We start from the raw sequence: 7,810 nt of genomic DNA on the forward strand, positions 1-7,810 counted from the left end.
TGTGCTACAAATCTCTCAATTCACAGAACTCACAAAGGTACAATTTTCTATTAACACCTGCACCAAAATACAGGTGATTCACCAAAAAAATGGGAACACTTATACATGAATACTACTATTAAAGTTAAATAAAAACAGAAAGAAAAAACATACCAAAAATTTCAAAAGAGCCCAGCAATTTCGCAAGAACAGAGCTAAAATTCGTGGGAAGAAAAGAACCCTAAATGTCCAAACTTGGAGATGCCCAAACCCTGTAACTCATAATAATCCCTTTCCTCATCACCCTCCATTTAATTTAAATTCATTTAATAAAAAGAAAAAAACATGTCTCCTTCCTTTCATTTTGAATAAAAATAGATGGTTTTAAAGCATTATAACAAGAATTAATACCATGGAGGATGGGTTTCAACTACGAACAAAGCTTCTGGAGACTATCCACCTTCAAAGCTTCCACAATCACACTGCAAAATCAAAGATCTCAAAAATCCCTGCAAATAAAAATAGAGAGTGATTAGTTAAAGTTCAAGTAAATAGAAGCCCTAATTGAATTCAAAATTGAAGAAACCCCTATTTTAAACTCAAAATCAAAGTCCTTATTTGAAAAAAAGCCTCGACTAATTAATTAATTGAGCATTTCAAGATACCGGTGAGGCTGTAGAGAGGCGGATGGTCGGTGAAGAGGGAGAGACCGAGAGAGAGAAAAGATAGAGTATGTTTGTCTGAGTTAAGTTTTGTGAGTCTAATAATTCATTTAGGGGGGGAAGATGTCGCTCAATAATTCATCTACTAATTCATGTTTCATTTTTTCATTTTTTTATTTTACTTTCTAATTTTAGTTATAAAAATATTATATATTAAATAAAAACAAACCAAAAAACTTTTTCATTTATGTGTAATTTATTTTTATAAATTTTATTTTATTAATATATTATATTTTTCATTCACTAATAAACCAGAATATAATTTTAATACTAATTTAAGATAATTTTTTCACTTTAATATTGTTAAAAGTTAAAAAAGTAACTAATGTAACACCAAGTGCTAGTGTTACATATTTTGTAGCACCGGCATTTCTATGCAACACTAGCTTTATAGCTATTGTAACACTAATTGAAAGGTGTTACAATAAGACACAAATTTATTAGCTAATGTAACGCTCCTTGTAACACTTGCATTACAGTAGCCCACTTATGGCGTAGTGTTGGGATGTTCCAAACCCTAAACTGTAAGATATTGGATTCGGTGTATTTATTTCCTTTTGTTAACAATTATAATTATTCGTATAGTGTTTTTTGTTAAAGTTCGGGCGTGACAGGTTTTGGTATCAGAGCTACGGTTTAGAGTCCCTGGACAGCCCAAATAGGTTATAGGATATATACATAGGTTATAGAATATTATGCAAGAGTGTAAGTATAGGATATTCGAGTTATCCGCTAATAATTCTCTTATATATATCTATGAACTGTTTGGCAGCAAAGGGCGCATTCCTCATCATCCTCTGAACCGTCTAACATAATTACTTTCTCCGTGTATGCTGAGTTGAGGCGTGAGTTCGACAGGCTTTAGGGCAAGTACGATCGTTAGAGCGATTGAAGAATGTGTATCCGGACAGCCGAAATTTTGGAGGAAAGCCTAAGGAGCAGATGGTTGCGAGACTTGAGACCTTGGTTCAGTACGTTAACACTAAGCTTAATGAGATGCCACCGCACCGAGACCGTACCAGCCAGTATACTATCCAGATGATTGCGGACGAGCTCTAGAGTATCGTGAAGACGCTCCATGAGGAGAAGACTATTGGACCCCATCTTGATGGAGTGGAGCCTTAGTTCTTTCCATTATCCACTTTTCATGTTCTAGTGTTGTTGGACTTTATAGAATTCCCAATTGTTTTCCTTTAAATTAAGCATGTTATCCCTAGATTCAAACTCTATTTTGATCTTGTTGTACCTTGACCTTAATTTCGATAATTATGCACTATCGTTTTATTTGCTTTCAATTGTTCTTATGCCTTATATGCATCATCCTTATTGTTTTGTTTGAAACCCGATCATACATGTGAATATAATGACTTGTGACACCCTAACCTTGAATTATCTATATTATTTAGACCTGTTTTGATATAACTTTTATTTCAGGATCATGCCACCTAAAAAGAAGAACCCGACAATAACTTCTACCACGAATCCTAATATTCTTCGATTGCTGGAAACCTTATAATAACAAACAAATGCTATAGCTCAACAACAAAGAACTCTTCAACAATAATTTGAAAACCAAGATAACCGTGAACCACACCGACCACCTGATCCACGAGTACCACCTCAACAAGCTGTCACTTTTAAAGCTTTTCAGAATATGAATCCACCTGCATTTCATGATACCACTGATCCAGTAATAGCCAACACATGGATTAAGGAAATGGAAAGAGCTTTTGAATTGGTTCAGCTAGGAGAAGATCAAAAGACGCCATATGCTACTTACTTTTTGAAAGGTGGAGTCATCTATTGGTGGGATTCAGTGAAAGCTATGGAGGCAAATCAGCCGGTTTCTTGGGAAAGGTTTAAGAAGTTATTTCTGGAAAAGTATTACCTTAAGTACATGCAGAATCAGATGGAGCTTAAATCTTTTAATTGAAGCAAGGAAGTATGTTTGTGTTGGAGTACGAGAAGAAGTTTACGGAGCTGTCAAGGTTTGTGACGAAGTATGTGAACACTGAGGAGGAAAAAGCAAAGAGGTTCCAAAAAGGATTAAAGCCTTGGATCAGAGATAGAGTGGCTATGTTTGAAATTGATACTTATGCTGGAGTAGTACAGAAAGCTGCTATGATTGAGAGTAATGAGATACAGCCAAGGAAAGAAAAGGATAACAGAAAGAGAAAGGTTCCATTTTATGGAGAGAAGTCTGAAGCTGGAAGCTCATAAGAAAGGAGTGTGAAAAGGATTGGATTCCACAAAGGTGGAAATTTTTAGAAGAAGGGAAATTGTAATAAGAGACAGGATCCTAAGGGGAACAACCAGTCAAGCCAAGGACAAGTTGGAGAAAATAGATTTCAGAGACCAGAGTGCAAGCACTGTGGAAAAAGACACCCAAGAGTGTGTAATAAGCTAAACATGACATGCTATAGATGCAACCAGAAGGGACATTTGGCTAATGAGTGTAAGGTACCGAAGCCGAGAGTTACATGCTATAAGTGTGGAAAGACTGGACATATAGCTAGGGAATGCAAGTCAACTGTACCAGTCAAAGCTTTGATGAATGTGACAAGTACTAGTACACACATGCCAGCTGAGGTATTGGCATTACCTCCACCATCTACAGCAACTCCACAAGCAACAACAAGGACATTTAATTTAAAGATGAAGGACGCTTTTCAGAATTCCGAGGTGATAGCAGGTAAACTTTTAATGAATAATGTTGAAGCTAAGGTATTGATTGATTTTGGAGCTACTAGATCTTTTATATCGGAAACTTTTGTTGATAAACTTAAATGCGATAAAATGACCTTGAACGAGGTAATAGATGTGGTAATTGCGAACCAAGAGAAGATTCATGTGAGTCAATTCTGTTCTAAGTGTGAGATTGATATTTCGGGACATAAATTGTCAATAAACTTGATACTTTTCAAGTTAGGGGAGTTTGATATAATCTTAGGCATGGATTGGTTAGGAGAGAATAATGCTCAGATAAATTGTAAATTCAAGAAAGTGTATTTAAAGATGGAGAGTGGAGAGAAAGTGGTATTTAAGGGTCAAAGGCAAGAACGACTGTTTCTTACAATCGTCCAGGCTAAGAAACTGCTTAGGAAAGGTTATGAATCGTTCCTAGCCTATATAGTAGATTCATAAAGAGAGGGCCTCAGCATGGAAGATATTCCCGTAGTCAACGAATTTCCAGATGTGTTTCCAGATGAACTACAAAGTTTACCGCCCGATCGATAAATTAAGTTTGAGATCAATCTTGCTCCAGACATGGAACCAGTTTTGAAGGCACCTTATAGAATGGCACCAGCAGAAATGAAAGAGTTGGCGAGCCAGCTACAAGAATTATTGGAAAAAGGAGTGATACGGCCAAGTACGTCGCCATGGGGAGCACCTATTCTATTTGTAAAGAAGAAGGATGGAAGCATGAGGTTATGTATAGACTATCGGGAGTTGAATAAGATGACGATTAAGAACCGTTACCCGCTACCAAGGATAGATGATTTATTTGATCAGCTGAAAGGGGCTAAGTGTTTTTCCAAGATTGATTTAAGATCATGATACCATCAATTTAAGATCAAAGTAGACGACATCCTGAAGACCGAATTCAGGACAAGATACGGATATTATGAATTCTTAGTGATGCCTTTTGGGTTGACTAATGCCCCTGCAGCATTTATGGATCTGATGAACCGGGTATTTAAAAAGTATTTGGACAAGTTTGTAGTGGTATTCATTGATGATATTCTTATATATTCAAAGTCAGAATAAGAACATATGTAGCAACTATGGATAGCATCGGAGATACTCCGACAAGAGAAGTTGTATGCCAAGTTTTCTAAATGTGAGTTATGGTTAAAGGATGTTCAATTTTTGGGACATGTTATTGGAAGTGAATGAGTCAAGGTGGATCCAGTAAAGATTAGGGCAATCAAGAGTTGGGAGAGACGAAAGACACCTATGAAAGTGCGGAGTTTTCTAGGATTGGTGGGATACTATAGAAGATTTGATAAAGATTTCTCGAAAATTGCCACGCCATTGACTAAGTTGACTAGGAAGAATCAGAAATTTGAATGGAATGCAGAATATGAAGATAGTTTTCAAGAATTGAAACAGAGGTTAGTTATAGCCCCGGTGTTAGTATTACCAGACAATCAAGGAGACTTTGTGATTTTCAGTGATGCTTCACATAAGGGTCTGGGTTGTGTGCTAATACAACATAATAAGGTGATTGTGTATGTATCGAGACAGCTGAAACCACATGAATTGAAGTATCCTACACATGACTTGGAATTAGCAGCTATAGTATTTGCACTTAAGATTTAGAGACATTGCCTTTACGGAGAAAGGTGTGAGATCTACACGGATAACAAGAGTTTAAAGTATATTTTCACTCAGAAGGAGCTCAACATGAGGCAAAGGAGATGGTTGGATTTGATTAAAGACTATGATTGCTCGATAAATTATCATTCGGGAAAGGCGAGCATGGTAGCTGATGCTTTGAGTCATAAGGAGAGGTTGAATATGGTAGCAATATCAAAGAAATTATCTGAAGAAATTAAGAGATTTGAATTAGAACTTTGTGGTTGCAAAAAAGTTAAAGAGATTTGTCATACTATGACTTTTCAGCCAACATTGTTGGAAAAGATAAAGAAATTTCAGGAAGAAGTGATGAAACAGGAGAATAAGCAACTGACCGGAGAAGAGATCCGTACTCAAAGGGATGAAAAAGGTATACTAAGGTTTTCCTCAAGAATTTGGATTCCCCATATGACTGAATTGAAGAATGAGATATTGCAAGAAGTTCACAATTCTAGATTTTCAATCCATCCAGGAAGCACCAAGATGTACCAGGACTTGAAGCAGAATTTTTGGTGGCCAAATATGAAGCGAGAAGTAGCAGAATGGGTTGCGAAGTGCTATACTTATCAGAAAGTAAAGGCAGAACATCAAAGACCAAGCGGATTAATTCAGCCCTTAAAGATTCCAGAATGGAAGTGGGAAAACATTTTTATGGACTTTATAGTAGGATTACCATGAACGAAATCCGGACATGACGCTATATGGGTTATAGTTGATCGCCTTACAAAGTCGGCACATTTTCTTCCCATTAATGAGAAGTCTTCATTGGACAGATTGGTCCATCTGTATGTGCGTAAAATCATATTACGACATGGCGTGCCTGTATCGATAGTTTCGGATAGAGATCCACGATTTAACTCGAGATTCTAGAAGCAATTTCAAGAAAGTCTTGGCACAAAGTTAAACATGAGTACGACATGTCATTCGCAGACTGAAGGTCAAAGCGAAAGGACAATTCAAACAATTGAATACATGTTGCGTAGTTGTGCGATTGATTTTGCAGGAAGCTGGGATGACCACTTGCCATTGGTAGAATTCTCCTACAACAACAACTATCACACCAGTATTGGAATACCACCATACGAAGCTTTATACGGATGGAAGTGCAGATCACCAACCAGTTGGGATGAAGTGGGAGAAGGAAAGATTCTAGGCCCAGAATTGGTGCAACAAATGCATGAGACAGGCAAGTTGATTCGGAAAAGATTACTTGCTGCTCAAGATAGGCAAAGAAAGTATGCAGACCCTGCTCGTAAGGATATCAGATTCCAAGTAGGAGAAGCCGTATTACTGAAGGTATCACCGAGAAAAGGATTGTCTAGATTTGGCAAGAAATGGAAGTTAGCGCCTGGATATATTGGTCCTTTTGAAATTTTGAGTCAAGTAGGGAAGGTGGCCTATGAATTGGATTTGCCGCCTCAGTATCAGCACGTGCATGATGCCAACCATGTGATAGAGTATGAACCTATAGAGATTCAGGCAGACCTGTCATTTGTGGAGCAACCTGTCAAAAGACTCGACTGGAAAGAGAAAAGTCTTAGAATTAAGTTGGTGAAGTTGGTAAGAGTACTTTGGAGAAATCCCAAGGATGAAGAGCCAATGTAGGAACTTGAGTCGAATATGCGTAGCCGGTATCCTCACTTATTCTCCTAGATTCTGAGGATAAAATCCTATAAGGGGGAGAGGATGTTACGACCAGTATTTCTAAACCTTATCTATATATAATTGTGTGTTTATAATTGAGATTTAAATTGTGTGGAATTATAAATATGGGTGATCTATATGTTGAGTGCCTATCAATTAAATGTTTAATATATTAGTTTATATATAAAAAAAATTGAAAGAAAAATATTATTATATAATATTTTTAAATGATAACCAAAAGAATTTCATTCTATATGAAAAATCGATTTTTAAAAATCTTTTAACAACAAATTTTCAAATCTTATATCATTAAATTTCTAAAATCATAAGCTATTTTATAATATATATTTTGTGATTTATGGAAGTGCATTTATATTTATAGAATTTTTTTATATAGATTAGTTAATTTTTAGTTTGCAATTTACTTAGTTGCCCATGCATGCATTTTGCTCCCAACTCAAGTTAAGGGCAAACTTGGAAATTCCAACCCCACTAACTACTACTTCACTAACCAAGTTACTTCTTTATCCTTGCATGCAAATTGTCACAAGCTTGCTAGAAGGTCACTTTTGTCAATTCTCAATTCCACTCACATTTAGTCAAATTAAAACCAAAGACAAGTAGTGATCATTCTGACCATCACATCACAATCACTCTCCCTCCTCTCATCTCTTCTCCTTCTCTCGGCCCTCTCCCAGCTCACTCTCGGCCAAAGCCCCCTCCCCCCTTTCTCCTTCATTTTTCATTCAAACATCCACCCTCCATTAAATATCTCACTTCCCATATATTATTCATTTATACTCCAAAGAGTTTATGATGAAAAATCTATATTTCAAGCTTGCATGGTAGTGTTTTGTTAAACTCAAAGTGAACACCCTTGATTCTTGTGAATCTAAGGCTTTCACCATGAGATATATTATCTTGGGGTTGAGAATGGCTAGGCCTGAGTGTGTCACACTTGTGCAAATGTTATTTTCACCCTAATCCATTCGGCAATGACTTGTTAGGAGCCGAGTGGATGGTGTTTTTGTGGCCTTGTTGATTTTTGTGTGTTTATGTGATAATAGCTTGGTTTTGGAAATAAAAACTTGATAAAACTCTTTGCA

This window comes from Apium graveolens, chromosome 2, assembly GCF_009905375.1.
Source record: "Apium graveolens cultivar Ventura chromosome 2, ASM990537v1, whole genome shotgun sequence".
NCBI classification, from domain to species: Eukaryota; Viridiplantae; Streptophyta; class Magnoliopsida; order Apiales; family Apiaceae; genus Apium; species Apium graveolens.